The sequence below is a fragment of the Pygocentrus nattereri genome, chromosome 26 (assembly GCF_015220715.1).
Source record: "Pygocentrus nattereri isolate fPygNat1 chromosome 26, fPygNat1.pri, whole genome shotgun sequence".
Classification (NCBI taxonomy): domain Eukaryota; kingdom Metazoa; phylum Chordata; class Actinopteri; order Characiformes; family Serrasalmidae; genus Pygocentrus; species Pygocentrus nattereri.
The window spans coordinates 15,805,493-15,819,783 of record NC_051236.1 but is presented as its reverse complement, the minus strand read 5'-3'; the positions used below and the strand labels follow the sequence as shown (position 1 = coordinate 15,819,783).

Sequence of the window (14,291 nt, the reverse complement as noted above, 5' to 3'; positions counted from 1 at the left end):
ATAGTGCCGTGAGTATAGATGTTATTTCAGTCCTCATGATATGATGATAAATCATATGCAGTGGAGGATTTCTTAGCCTTGTCTGGAAGTCTCATTGTGGCAGTAGACACAGTGCCTGTTTGGTAAGCCTGTCCAAAAGCATAGCTTTTAACTAGGAGTCTAGGCCAGCAAGATACGCCTACCGCTGGCGCGTCATACATACTATAATCTAGATATGAAATTAAGAGAATGCTGTCCTGTAATATTTGTGAAAAAATAGCTGTAGTGAACTACATGAATATATTGTGAAAATAGTATTCATCAATGTGGACTCCCCCAAGACCTCTGCTACAATCCGGACCCTGACTGGGAGTTGCTGATACAATTCTAGGCAAGGCAAAGTTTTTTATATAGCACCTTTCATACACTGGTGTCATTCAAAGTGCTTGACAAATGAGAAAATCTGTAGTATTCAATGAAGCTGTAGTTTTGGGATGTCAATCAACTCTTACTTTCTCTTAATTTAACAGTTTTAGTGGTACCTACAGTGTCTGCACCAAATATTTGATCACTTTGAAATCATGTCCATCAACTCCTGTTGTTTTGGGAATGTATTCATGCCGCAGCTCAGAATAAGAACTCTGATCTAAGATCAAGTCTCATCAGTTTATGTAATTCAGTTCTGTGGTGTATAAAAGGCATAATCTGATCTCAGATCAGAATTCTTCCTATGAGAACTTTGGCTTAGGTGTATATCAGTTGCCAAAGGTGATGAGGAAAAATATAGGTGCTTAAAGGAGTTATTTGGAATGAAACCATAGAGCCCTGTTTGGTCCCAGAACCTTGGAGAATTCTTAAAAAAACATGGTTGTAAATTCAATGCATGTTAAGAACCTCTTTGAAGTTTAAGGAACCTCCACATAAAAGGTTTTATACCAATTAAAGGTTTTTACCAGATCCATACATCCAAGCCAAGAACTACTGCGTCAATATGTCATCCAAATTACATGCATACACAGTCATATGCCCTGGGTCACATTACATGTTTTGCTGATTTTCTACATGAAGATAAGTTGACACATCCTCTACAGACAACACATTTCTGCACATTTTAATTTCTGTTTATTTGGCTCCATGTTAGCAGACCAGAGTATGGAGTTGCAGTCTATGGAAACAGAAAATGGGAATAGATCCCAGACGTACCGCAGAGCAATGAGGCATCATACAAAATGTGTGTATACTGTCGGGACCAAAGGCTATCCCCTTCAACCCCAGGCCTCCAACATAATACTATGAAAAAAAGAAATCTTTTCACTAATAACCGATTTAAGTCTCAGAAAAAAATGTCAAAAAGGAAAGAGTCTTCAGATGCTGAGTTTGTGGAAAGAGGGAAAAAGGCTTCTTTATTTCAGCATTAAGTGGCACAGGGTCTCGAGAGACCCCAACTGCACAAATACAATGTTCCACACAACAGTTTATCTACCATTTATCTGGGGAAATTTGATAATATTCTCTGTTAGCCAATAATGCCTATTTGTTTATTGATTACAATATTTAATCTATTTGATTATTGATTAAGGGAATATCTATTTAAAATCTTTGTGAATACCTGGAAATTTGTATGCAAAATAAACAATAAAAGCAATGCATTTACAATAAAAATCAAGAGATAAATTAGATTAAATTAGCTTATTTATCACAAATATATGAAATGCGTGATCCGACCATCTCATAAACTACTTCCTCCAGACATTTTGATCCTCCTTTTATGCATACGCCCCTGCTGGACTAGAAATTATGATAAATGTGTCATGCTCCACAACCTGGATTTCCAGGCCTCTAAATCACCTAGACATTGGCTCAGTGGAGTAAAGGGGAGACGGGGGTGTTTTTCAGATAAGTGTCAGCCCGTTTCTTCTAGCAAATCAAGTAATCCCAGAGGTGTGCTGGGGTGGGCTTTACTGCCTTTTCCAAGTGTGGCTCATACGACCAATCTGTCCACACTGTCACAGTTTCATATCAAATTTGCAGCAGACCCAGACTTCACTGTGGATATCACAGGGCTGGAGTTGTGGGTGGTGCACATTCCATGACTTTTCCCGGTGCATCCTTATCAGTTAATGGGTTGAACATACCGAAACAGATCTAATTGGCAGATCTAATGTAGGCTAATCATGTGAGTGGTGCGTTGTATGGTGAGGTGATTTGATGAATAGCTAATTATCGTGTGGCTGTTCATCTCCTCCTCCGCTCTTCTGCTCCACTCTTACATTCATTTCTCAATCTGCATCTCAGCAGCTGCAGCAAGCGAGCAAAGAGAGAAGTAGGCTTTCAGTCAGTGGGCTAAAAAGACTTTTTTAAAGTGAATTCTTGAAAGGAGAACTCTTCTGGGCCAGGTGAAATGCTTTTAGGAAGGTTTTCTCTGCCGCGTACTAAGCAGATGGGTAGGAAATGATGAGGAAGTACAATCAGGAGGTTATGAACTATAAGTTATTTATGACTATAACCCTGCTGCAGATTCAAAAATAAACTCTAGGAGCTTGTCGGCCTTATCACTGAGAGATTGGGAGCCACCCTTGGCCTTACTGTTTCAGTGTAGGTACTGGTCATGTCATCAGGTCATGATGCGGGCATCTGTTAGCATTCTCCTCCAAGCGTGTTGAACTTTCCAAATATATTGTGTTAGTGTTAATTTGAAAGGACGCAGTGGCACTTCACGTGCCTTGAAGAAACCATGTTCTAGCCTTCACTGTTTTAACCTTGGAAGCAGTTTGTGATGAGAGAGTGGCAACTGGCCAATATGAAATTTGGTTTTAAAAAATAAATAAATGAGTTTAATTCCAAAAAGCATTATAGATGCTTTCAAAAGTTTTCTTTCTTTTCAAGAAACGTTGTTGAAAGTGGGCTACACATATAAGATATATCAATGCTACATTATAATGAATACCATGTTTATTAGAGAAATAATGTATTTTCCATTATTCATCAGTGGTTAATCGTTTCAAACACAAAAATAGATATACCATAGTTTGGAATAAAAACTCTTCAGATAATTGTAAAGGGCCTATTTCAGAGACAGAATATTTTGGGGCAGTCGTGGGCTGGAGGTTAGGGATCCAGCCTCGTGACCGGAAGGTCGCCGGTTTGATCCCCAGAGCCGACAGCACATGACTGAGGTGTCCTTGAGCAAGACACCTAACCCCCAACTGCTCCCCGGGCGCTGCAGATTGGGCTGCCCACCGCTCCGGGCAAGTGTGCTCACTGCCCCCTAGTGTGTATGTGGTGTTTCACTGCCTAGATGGGTTAAATGCGGAGGTGAAATTTCCCCAATGTGGGACTAATAAGGGTCACTTAATCTAATCTAATCTAATTAAATAGTTCCATTTAGGACACCACATCCCTCACCAGGATACTACTTACCAATAAGTAGTTTTCTCTTGAATTTATAACAATTTTATAGCAATGTATTTGGAGTGGTGCTGTAGATGATTAATAACAGAGTATCAGTAACACATCAAAAACATATCAGTGAAGTAGCAGTAGTGAAGCATCTGAATACATTGAAGTAAATATGCTGGAGATGTTCTGGTGATACATTGCTTACATTAAGTAGATGTGTTGTTAATAAGTTACTTTCATTACACAAAACCTAAGCCTAACCCTGGCCCTAATCCTAACCCTAACCTCAACCTCAACCCAAAACCTAATCCTAACCTTCATATGTTTTTGACAGAATACTGAGAGTCTATTGAGTGATTGTTTCATCTAAAAAGAACCACTCAAAATAAAGTGGCACCATTCTTTTCATCCCCACTTTGGTTTTTTGTGAAATGTGACAAAGACACTGACAGTTTTTTTTCAGTTAGCATTTCAGTTTATCATTTATCATTTCGGTTATGGTAAATTAACCTAATAAAATATCAAATTCGGCCTTTGTCTTTAGAGACTAAGCGCTACAACACGAGAAAAAAAACAGATAGCTTGGATACACAAGGAAATAATTAGATGTGCTGACCAAACTGTTGTCTGGTTGTCTCTGTCCATGGTGCTGATCTGCTCTCTCTCTCTCTCTCTCTCTCTCTCTCTCTCTCTCTCCCTCTTTCTCCCCCTCTCTCTCCCCCTCTCCCTAAGGGCCCTGTGCTGAGTGTTGCAGCATCACCGCTCGTCTCCAAGCTCCGTCTCTTCAATGCAAACGTGAATGAAGGGCGCAGTGATGGGGATCCGTGTGTGCCGGGGAGCCGCCACCGCTTCCGTTCGCCGTTCGGAGAGACGCCGAGTCCGAGGAGAAACGAGCTCAAACTAACACTTTAACACGTGATTTTTCCGTTCATGAGGCTCTTTTTTCCAGGAAAGACAGCAGCACGCACCAGGCAGACTGCTCACAGACTGAATCCAGCGCCATCCGCTGCCAGGCTTAGAACCAAAGGACTGCTTACCGTCAAGTTTTCCCGGGATAATCGCGTGTGGTTCTGTGTGCTGTAGGCAAAGCAACACTTGAGGATAACTGCTGAAAAGGTAAGACGCGGCTGGGTGGCGTGTTTATGGCAGCGCGCCTCGGGCGCAGAGGATCACAGTGTCGCCGCGTCAGAAACAAACAGAAAAGTACATGTGGGCTCCGCGAGGACAGCTTTTTCCGTCTTTCTCGCGTTCTCTCCGCGCTAATATTCTCGCTTGTTGCGCGTGGTTTGCATCAGTTTGTCTGCAGTGATTTCTCACTCCTGCTGTTTGCTGTGCACTGTGTTTTGCTCGCTGCTGCTGCATGTTCCCCCTTTAAATGCGAGCAGGCGTGTGAAGCACTTATCCGAGCAGTAATCGTTTACCCTCAACTCGACCCAGTCGGACTGCTGAGTGACGGTCCCGGTTAGATGTAATAGAGGCGAATCAGGATGATCAGACCGTGATATGCTGGCCAATCAGGACCATGTCCCGCTTGTTTCCTCCGCGTTGGCGCGACGGTTGGGGGTTAGGCGGTGTCGTGATAGAGCTGGGAAGTGGAGCCGTGTAGTTCCTCGGGTTTCAGCACAGAGCCCTGCTGAGAGATCTCAGGCCAGCGAGCTCCTCTGACCGTGTTTACTGAGAAAACAGGAAGGCTGAGCAAAAGTTTAAGCTCCGTTTAAACAGGGAACTATTAAAGATGAAGGTACCGGGAAAGAACTTGAAAAGATGCAGTCGAAAGAACCAGCTAAAGAACTTTTCAGTGAATGGCTCTTTAAAGAACCCGTTTTGTAGGTGTGCAAGTATGAAAAACCCTTTTAACCCCTTAAATTCCTGATCATAATGACAAGGCTTCTTATTCCGTAACTACACTGACTGCAGCGCAGGCCAGCTGAGTTATTCTTAGGTTGTAGAAGTGTGTAGTGAAACTTTGGGCCTGCTGGGGGGGCCTGGCAATTTAAGTGGTTAAGTGGTTAAACTTTTCTCATAATGTAAAGGTTCAACACCAATGAAAGAGTTTCCTAGAACCATACGCCTAAGCCTAGGACCTTTTCAGAAACCTTTAATTTTATGAGTGAAGGCAAAGAAATTGCACAAACACGCTCAAGTGGCAGCCAACACTCAGAAATAAAGGTACGAAACTGTTACTGGGGTGGTACCCTAAAGGTTACATCTCAGTATCTTTAGTCAGGGAACATAATTGTACCATAATCCATTTAAACTAATTTGTATTGACTCCACACACCCTGTCTCATCTCCAGGCTTTCAGGTTGTTTTTCAGAATATTTTTATTGTTCTGCTTTAAAACATTGTTACAAATCGGTACAAATATGTACTTTTCACCTGGAAAAAAACTTGTTTAAGGTGCACAATTGGGCCTTAAAACCACTGTTGTACCTTTGAGGGAACATTTACTTTGTTTGTACCTTGTACCTGCACAGAACCTTTATTTCTAACAGTGTAGTAACTGTTTCAGGCAATTTGAGCTTTGATATGACCTACCTTGCCAATTTTTTTGCAAGATTCAAGTTGCTAATTAGAAATCTTGTTTTTTGTCTACTTTGGACGTTTTAATGCTTTGCCTCACAAAGCACCCCTATTTTGCAGAAATGCCTGTGCTGTACAGTATGTCCATTCACTCACCCTGTCTGATTATATATTTAGGACAGAATAAAGAACAAATCTGAGCATTCTTAAGAACTTGCTGTGGTGTCTTCTGTAAAGAAATGAAATTTGTGAGTAGAGTTGTTTCATGTGGTCCGCCTCAGTTTGACATCCTTTTGGCTTTCGCACTTATAAAAATCCAGACTGACATCTTCTGAATTGGCCAGTCGATAAGAGGACAGGAACCAGCAACAGCAGCAAAGGCCATGAAAGGACTGCTAATCCTGGCAAGATCAATAGCCTTTTCAATAGCGTTTGCCCATATTTACATGCAGCTGAGGCTGACTGCTCTTTCTCTGCTTCTCTTAGGCTCTCTTTCTCTCTCTCTCTCTCTCTCTCTCTCTCTCTCTGTCTCTCTCTCTCTCTCTCTCTCTCTTTCTCTCTCTCTCTCTCTCTCTATCTCTCTCTCTGTCGCTCTCTCTTTCTCTCTCTGTCTCTCTCTCTCTCTCTCTCTCTCTGTCTCTCTCTCTCTCTCTCTCTCTGTCTCTCTCTCTCTCTCTGTCTCTCTCTCTCTCTCTCTCTCTGTCTCTCTCTCTCTCTCTCTCTCTCTGTCTCTCTCTCTCTCTCTCTTTCTCTCGTAAGATGTGTTCATAAATGTCAGGATTAAGGCTGTGCATGTTTTAATGTCATTAAAGTATTTTTTTCTTGAGGTTTAGTCTTTGTAGAACATCTTTGTAGTAAGTAGTGTCTTTGGTTCATTAAAAGACAAGTAAGTTTAGAAAATAAGAATCTTATTTTATTTTATATATTGTGTGGATTACATTTTTAAAGTAGTACATAATAACTTTGCTTCTAATTGATTGCTTTGGGTTATTAAGTCTTATTTGAAAAGCATTTTATCAGGAGAAAAACAAAAACATTTAACAAAAACTTGCATAGAAACAAAATATAATGTCATGAATATAGTGTGTCAATAATTATAAATATTATCTGTCTACACTTCACCTTTATTACAGCTTCTGGTCTTATTTTAAGAGATGTCAATGAGCTGGTCATTGGCTCAGGTGTGTTGGGACCTGGTAAAACATTAAACAGGCAGGACAGTGGGCCTCCAGGAGCAGGCTTTAGAAACACTGTTCTAGTGCAAATTTTCTTTTTTTTTTTTTTTTTTTTTGGTGTGTTTCCTTTTCACAGTGATAGCTTCACATCCTACATATACTTCTCTTTGAAGGGGAAGATGTCGATGATGTCTTTGAGAGCATCTTTTTAGAGGACACAGCTGTAACTGGGTGGTATAAAGATTGAAAGATTGGTGGAGTTAAAGTCTCAGGAGGATGCACAGACAAAGTGTGGACAATATGGATAGATTTGCTATTGCACTTAGTTTCGGAGGCTTTTGTGCAATTTTCTGGTAAATATGTGTGTTCTGCTTTTTTCCTGGTGCAAAAAATGTAACAAGTTGTAATTAATGACCATTTTGATTGGAAGTTTTTTGCACAGTACTCTATTAATGCAAATATCCATCAGAGCATTTTCTTAAGTCTGTTTACACCACATTCATTCCGAAATTTCATATATTTAATATGGTACACTGGCCAGAGAGAAATAGCTTTCTGCAGGCAGTTTTAGCTTTGATATGACCTGCCACACCACATTGCTGATTTCTGTCTCTAAGACAATCCAAGGCCCAGATTGCTTTAACCTACACCCTGGTGGACAAATAGGACCTATTCACCCATGAAAAGCCCTTGTGGCAGGCCGCAGTGTAAAAGTGAAGGGCATGTCATTGTTGTGCTCGAGCTGGACTGAGCTAGTTAGATGATAAGGTTGTGTAATACAGGCCTATGTATTATGTATGAAGCACTGTGTATTAAACATCTGCAGAAATGGAGGTGCAGATATCACCTCTTAGATCCCAGCCCTGATTTCACAGAGTTGCATCAATTGGGGCTGAAAATGGGGCCTTTAAAAGAAGAGATAATATTGTCTTTTCCCCCCCACAGCTTTTTTTTTCTTTTTATAGGATGGTTTCGGTGATTTTCTCTTGCATCTGCTGACAGTGATAGGCCTAGTGGGGGACGGAGAGAAATGTTTTCATGGTGAATAGATATAAACTGAAGGCAAGAAAGAGGCACAAACAATACATTTGTGCTTTTCCCAACAGTGCAATAGTGGCCATGGAAAAGGGGGTGAAGCAAATAGTGATGTCATTATTGACTGTGTGGTCAAGAATGGTGGGAGATGAAATACACACAAGAGACACACACACAGAGGACTGTGCTATATTTGAATGACCTTAGCTCTGGTAAGATCCTATTTCGCTAAGACTAAGCACAAGATAAAGTCACAAGAGCTGCTAATATGAATTTCAATCTGGTCCTAATGTGGTGTTTGATTTACACATTGTTTTAAATATAATGCATATTTCAATGGATGGTCCAGCAGCATTTGATGTTTACTGTATAATGCCATGTGCAAACAAAAAGGGATGCTTTGACAGAATCGTGAGGGTGAACGAGTGAGAGAGAGAGAGAGTGAGAGAGAGAAAGAGAGAGAGAATAATGCATGCTCTATTCATTTAGCTTCCTTAGCATTTTATGCTGTCTGCTGTATTGTCAGAAGTGTGAATAATTGAAGCTATGAAAATGTCAAGCAGGCCGTCCTATGTGCCCGGAGCTGTGTGTGTTTCTCTAATCAGCGTCAGAAGCAAAATCGCACATTGTGAATGGAGGTGGGGTGGTGGGGGGTCTGAGTTTTACATTGTGAATAGACTTAGAATTACATTCAGACTAACTAACTGCTGGAGGAGGAAAGATGTGAAAATGTGTGATAAGGCATCTTAATGCTTCTTTCTAGGGCTGCCACTATTGAATATATAAGTAATAGAATAAAATTCTGATCACTTGGTGAAAAGGCAGAAGAAAAAAAAATATATATATGACTCAGCAATAACAAACCATGCAGAGTAATATTGGTAAAAAAAAAGTTAAACAAGGAAATCTTTTAAAGAAATGTTTTGGCAAAAAAATCTAACTTACACAATTTTCCACTTAGCCCAGATGTAGTCAATGAGCTATTTGTTGTCCAAAATGAGTTTCTTTCGTTTATAACTATATATCCCCAAAAGTCTCCCAACCCACTCAAATCACAGTCAGGTCTTCATTAAAGTCACATAGACCTGTTGATGTGGTTTAGGACAAAGTAAGATTTTCTGTGAAGTGTAAAAATGAACAAACTTCACAAGCTAAATGCAGCAGATTTTCTAACTGAAGATGTTTATGAAGTGAAGTTTTGGTACTTTTGCATAGTTAACCATACTATGCTGTAGCCACATTGATAAGTGAATGTACTTTGTTCAGGTTTTGCCGATGTATTTATGGAAAAGAATTGGGTGACTGTAGATTTCTGGTGTTTTTCAACAATGTTAGCCTCTTAGCCCCAGCACTGAACTCCAAAAGCAAAATTTAGACAACAAACATATCTTGGCTTATTGATTATATCTGAAGTAAGTGGGAAATTTGTGAATTTGTTTGACAAACCAACCCTCGAATTCTTTTTCTGAGAAAATAAAAAATGCAATGTGGCAAAAAAAGGTATAAATGTATCCACTGGGCTTATTTAAATCATTTGAAAGCTGCAGCTGTCCTTTACATTCTGTGGAAATTTCACAATGAATGGAGCTAAATTGGGGGAAAAACCCTTGTTATAGAAACATGCATCCAAACTTAAGGGTTTCTCATCTCCTGAAAACTTACAAGGTATGAAACACAAGGGTTTGATCCGGCAATGGTAATGTGTATTACTGTAAATCTAACTGATATTTTTAAGTGAGTAATTTTTAAATGACGTGTAATTGAGTGATCATGACAGTCTCACTTCTAACACTATAACAGTTATGAACTGAGGCAACATGCTGTATCTGTTATTAGACTGTACATTCATCAATATGCTCCTCTAACCCCACTCCCCACCCCCCACTCCAAACTGATGAAGCTGAAAAATTCATAATCACTACATGATAGATATGCTGAAACAAGTACAACACATTTATCTCCTCACTCTTTGACAGTGATCAGTAGAGTGTAAGCTCAAGTTGTGCATAAACTGTAGGAGTACACTGTGAGCCTAATGAAGCTGTCTATCTCTTACACACTCATACACGCTCACACACAAACACACACACACACACACACACACATCAAGATGTCAGAATCAAGGCTGGTTTGGATATGCATCATCTGACTGGCAGTCAATAGAGAACAGACTAGGAATCATTTTAGGACAAGAGGCCTGGCATTTAGTCAATTTAATCACTGCAGAACACAAACACACTCTTGGAGGTGGGTATGTTGAGTGATGACCGGAATCACTGCACAGAGAGAGGGGCTTAGATAAGCCGCCATTGGGTAAAATCTCAACCTATATACACACACACACTCTGTGAGGGAGACTCAGCTGTGTCATGTATTTTTATCACATCATCTTTATTTGACAGAGGAGAGAGCTAATTAAACCTCTGCTTTCTGTAAACTGCGCTTGCAGTGATGCAGCCTCTTCCATATAGATGGTCTGAACTCATTACTTGCTTCATTACAGCTATATAGGCTGCACAATATGTTGTTCCTTAATGGTTTTTCTGGTAATGCTTCATTGTTCACTGTTCACTACTGTTCACTGCTTTATTGTGATAATTGCAATACTGATGCAACGGAAGGCTGCAATGAGCATCTTAACAGATCATACACTATAAAAAAGGTACCTTTAAATTTACAGTAATTATTACATATCAGCAGTTTCTCCAGTGTACTGGTGTTTAAATACAGTATGTATACTGCAATTCACAATTACAGTGCATTGCTATAATCAAGATATATAGGTTAGACAAGGTTATATATAGGTTAAATTTCAGCTGTTTATAGCTATTTAGCAACAGTATGATCATACTATTAATTATAACAGCATTATTCTGTTTAATTTATAGGTGTACACCTTACACATGAGATATTAAAGTTTTTTCTTTTTCAAAATTTCTGCATAATTCTCAGTTGAGATGTAAACAAACATTCAGAGATATTTTGGAAAATCAGTGGAATTCCCCTTTAAAGCAGTTACATGCACTTTTGGCAGTATCCAAGATCACAAAGCTGACAGTAACCCAGCATCTGTTTTAATATTTAATATGACACTATGAGTGCATGTCATCATGCTGAATCAAGTACAACACATTCATGTATTGTGATCTATTGTGATGAAACACCACAAAACACCATCATAGCTGGAATGACAAAATATATAAAACAAATTTAATTATAAAAAAAATAACAAAAACAAACATAGCGATTCACCAATGCATTTCAAAACACTGCAAGGCAAGTCCAGCAATATAATCACAACACTTTGCACATCCATACAGCACAATGCTTAAAAAGACGGTGGGCAGCTGTATGGAAAATTATGATTTCAGTTTGAATTCAGACAGCGCTGCTGTGAGCATGGTTACAATGAACCTTGAATGAATGCTCAGTAAAGCTTTAGTTTCCAACAACAGCAGTCTGTAGTTGACACCAGGTTCTGGAGTCTGCAGTGTGATCATCAGAGAACTGCAGAGCTTAACTGAGCTATGACACACTATGATAATGACTATAGACTGAGGAGTGCTTTAATGTGTCTGACACTGGAAATCCTGTTGGAAAGTTTATTGGGTGTGTGTTTGTTTCTGCACTTTGGCCACCTCTTAGTCCAAAACTGATTAGCCTGAAAGGTCTTTGGCTTTGTCAATGGTCTCCAGCATACAAATTCCATCAATATCAAGACAAATTATTTCTGGCTTTGGTTTTAAAGCTGGATCAAATGTAATCAGTGAGGTTTTATCATTTAATTTAACTATGACCTACATAAAGTGCTATCAGTAAATTGTTTATATAGACTTTATGGTGTAGCAACTGCATTTTAATTACTTTGACAACACTTGACTTGTAGTGAGACAATTGTAATGACGTCAAAAACTACAGCTTTTTAAGTACTGAAAGTTTGATTGAGTTTCCATAGTGTGTTTATATTAACATCGCACATACACAGGCTTAAAGAGAAGGCTCCATGTTTAAGTCTTAAATGTAAAATTAACATTATCCTGATGAAGAAGATCTGTTCTTCACCAAGTTTTGACTGAGTTCCCTTTGAATACTTTTGGAATATGCTCACAATCAATAGATTTATCCACTCGGGGAAAGGGTCTGAAGCACAACTGACATTGAAAAATGTCACACATTGCATGCAATTTCATACTTCCACCAGGGAGGTCTCCAAATCGCCAAAACTTACATACTGTAGCTTTAATGGTTGTTTACAGCCTGTTTGACCTCTTGATACACTTTGCCATTTAAACAAAGACCACAGACAAACAACTTTTACCATCAAAAATTCATGTTAATTAAAGATAACAATGATTTGATGGTAACAAAATAGCTACTGGGTGAAATCAATGGGTCATTTCTTTTTCTTAGTGAATATTTACTAAATAATAATGCATTTCTGACTTGACTGTGTAAACCCTACCTAGCAAAGTGGTCTGTGAAACATTAACCTTGCCAATTTTTTTTATGTCATTTATATCCTTTACTCAGTTCTATGTAAAGTTTCTGTATAAACTGTTTATATTGGTTACATCTATAAACTTACATTAGGTAGGTAGCCTGGCTGATATCTACTACTCTTCACTACATCCACAATGAACTAGCATGCGCTGCACCATTTCAGATCCATTAGATAATTAATATGTTCAACACTGAGAAAACTTCAACATGTCACCATGAAGCCTACTTTACGGAACAGTTCAAATTTCTCACACACTCTGTAACTGGCCGAATAGAGGTGACCGTTTGATTATAATTGCACAACAATGTTTCCCTTGACAGTTGCTTCCATAGTAGTGAAGTTACCTTAATGTAAAGGTTATCACAGCTGTTACATCCAGCTCAGTTTTAGTCTGAGCTTGAGATAGAGCCCTTAGGCCTCTATGGACTCCCTTAGAGGATAAAAGGAGAAAATAGAGGGAGAGAGGCGGGAGAAGACGTATTTTTAGTAGTTTGACCATGGCCTGTTTATAGCTGTGGCACGTGACAGCTGGAGAGTGTTAAGTGAAGGAGAAGAAGCATAAACAGGTTTGTCTTCAAAGAGGCTGTGTGCTTGTTCTTTCCCTCCTTCTGTCAAGATTTTTTGATTGAGCACAAGGCAGTAAACTAAGCTCAGTGCTATCAGAATAGCTGTGCCTGCTAACATGACTTCTGAGGATTTTTCCTAAGAAGCACAGTTTAGTTAATCTGTTGTTTTTCTATTCCCTTATGCAATTAATGTATCAAGGATTAGCCAAATCCTCAAACATCACATGTTTGATTCCTGGAGAAGCCCAACCATCCATGACTGGCAGTCCAAGAATTGTCCTTGCTCTCTACAGGTGGGTAGGTTGGTCCTCCCTCTTACCCCATCACTTAGTGTGATGCTAGCCAATGTAGCCATTGGCTAACTTAATAGAATTGACAGTTTGCATTCTGGCTGGCCTCATGTGTCTCCGAGCCTTTGCCCCCTCAGCTTGGCAGCATTGTGTGATGGAGGAGATCTTGTTAGTGGGTGTGAGTTGAACACAAGTAACTTAGATGGGAAATTGCACAAAAAAATTCCTACCAAATAATTTTCAAATATTTCTGGACCGCTTGCTGCTTGCAGTCTAATATGACATAAAAATTGGAGTTGCCATTATATAATCTGGCAGCAATTATATACAACAGACAGTTGTGCACAGTCAGACAATAAACATACAATATTTGACTTAAGTATAGTTTCAGAACAAATTTCACATAGATTGTCTCATTTATGTTAAATCCTCAGGATATTCTAGTTTTTCTACTTTTAGATTTGAGGCTATAGGGATGGCAAGATCTGAACACAGACCCCGTGTGATGTAACTGTGCTGTGATATTGCACAGTACATGCAGTAGTCAATACAAGTGTAGAACTTTGCATACCTTTATCTTGCATACCTTTACCTTTTCATCTAATTCCCTCTCGTATGTTGCTTTTGTTCCAAGCTCTTCTCTTCAGAGTGTTCCTTGCTTTACTGTCAGTCCTAGGATTTGTCAGTCAGCAGTGCTACACTATAACAATAAATTAACATATAGAAGCTAATTAGACTTGGCAGCAGTATAGACACACAAACACACACACACTTCAGTCTTGAGGCTTAATTTCTTGTGGCTTTTTCACTTTAATTCATAGCC

At 39.3% G+C, this 14,291-nt stretch overlaps 1 protein-coding gene across 4 annotated transcripts in view; it reads left to right on the top strand.

Annotated features, from left to right (window-relative positions):
• Positions 1-4,130: 4,130 nt before the first annotated feature.
• Positions 4,131-14,291, top strand: part of dlgap4b (discs, large (Drosophila) homolog-associated protein 4b) — a 177,499-nt gene continuing 167,338 nt past the window's right edge. For all 4 annotated transcript variants that reach the window (XM_017697914.2, XM_017697911.2, XM_017697913.2 and 1 more), the window contains exon 1: positions 4,131-4,494. The gene's annotated coding sequence lies outside the window, so the exon portion shown is untranslated. The remainder of the gene's footprint in view (positions 4,495-14,291) is intronic.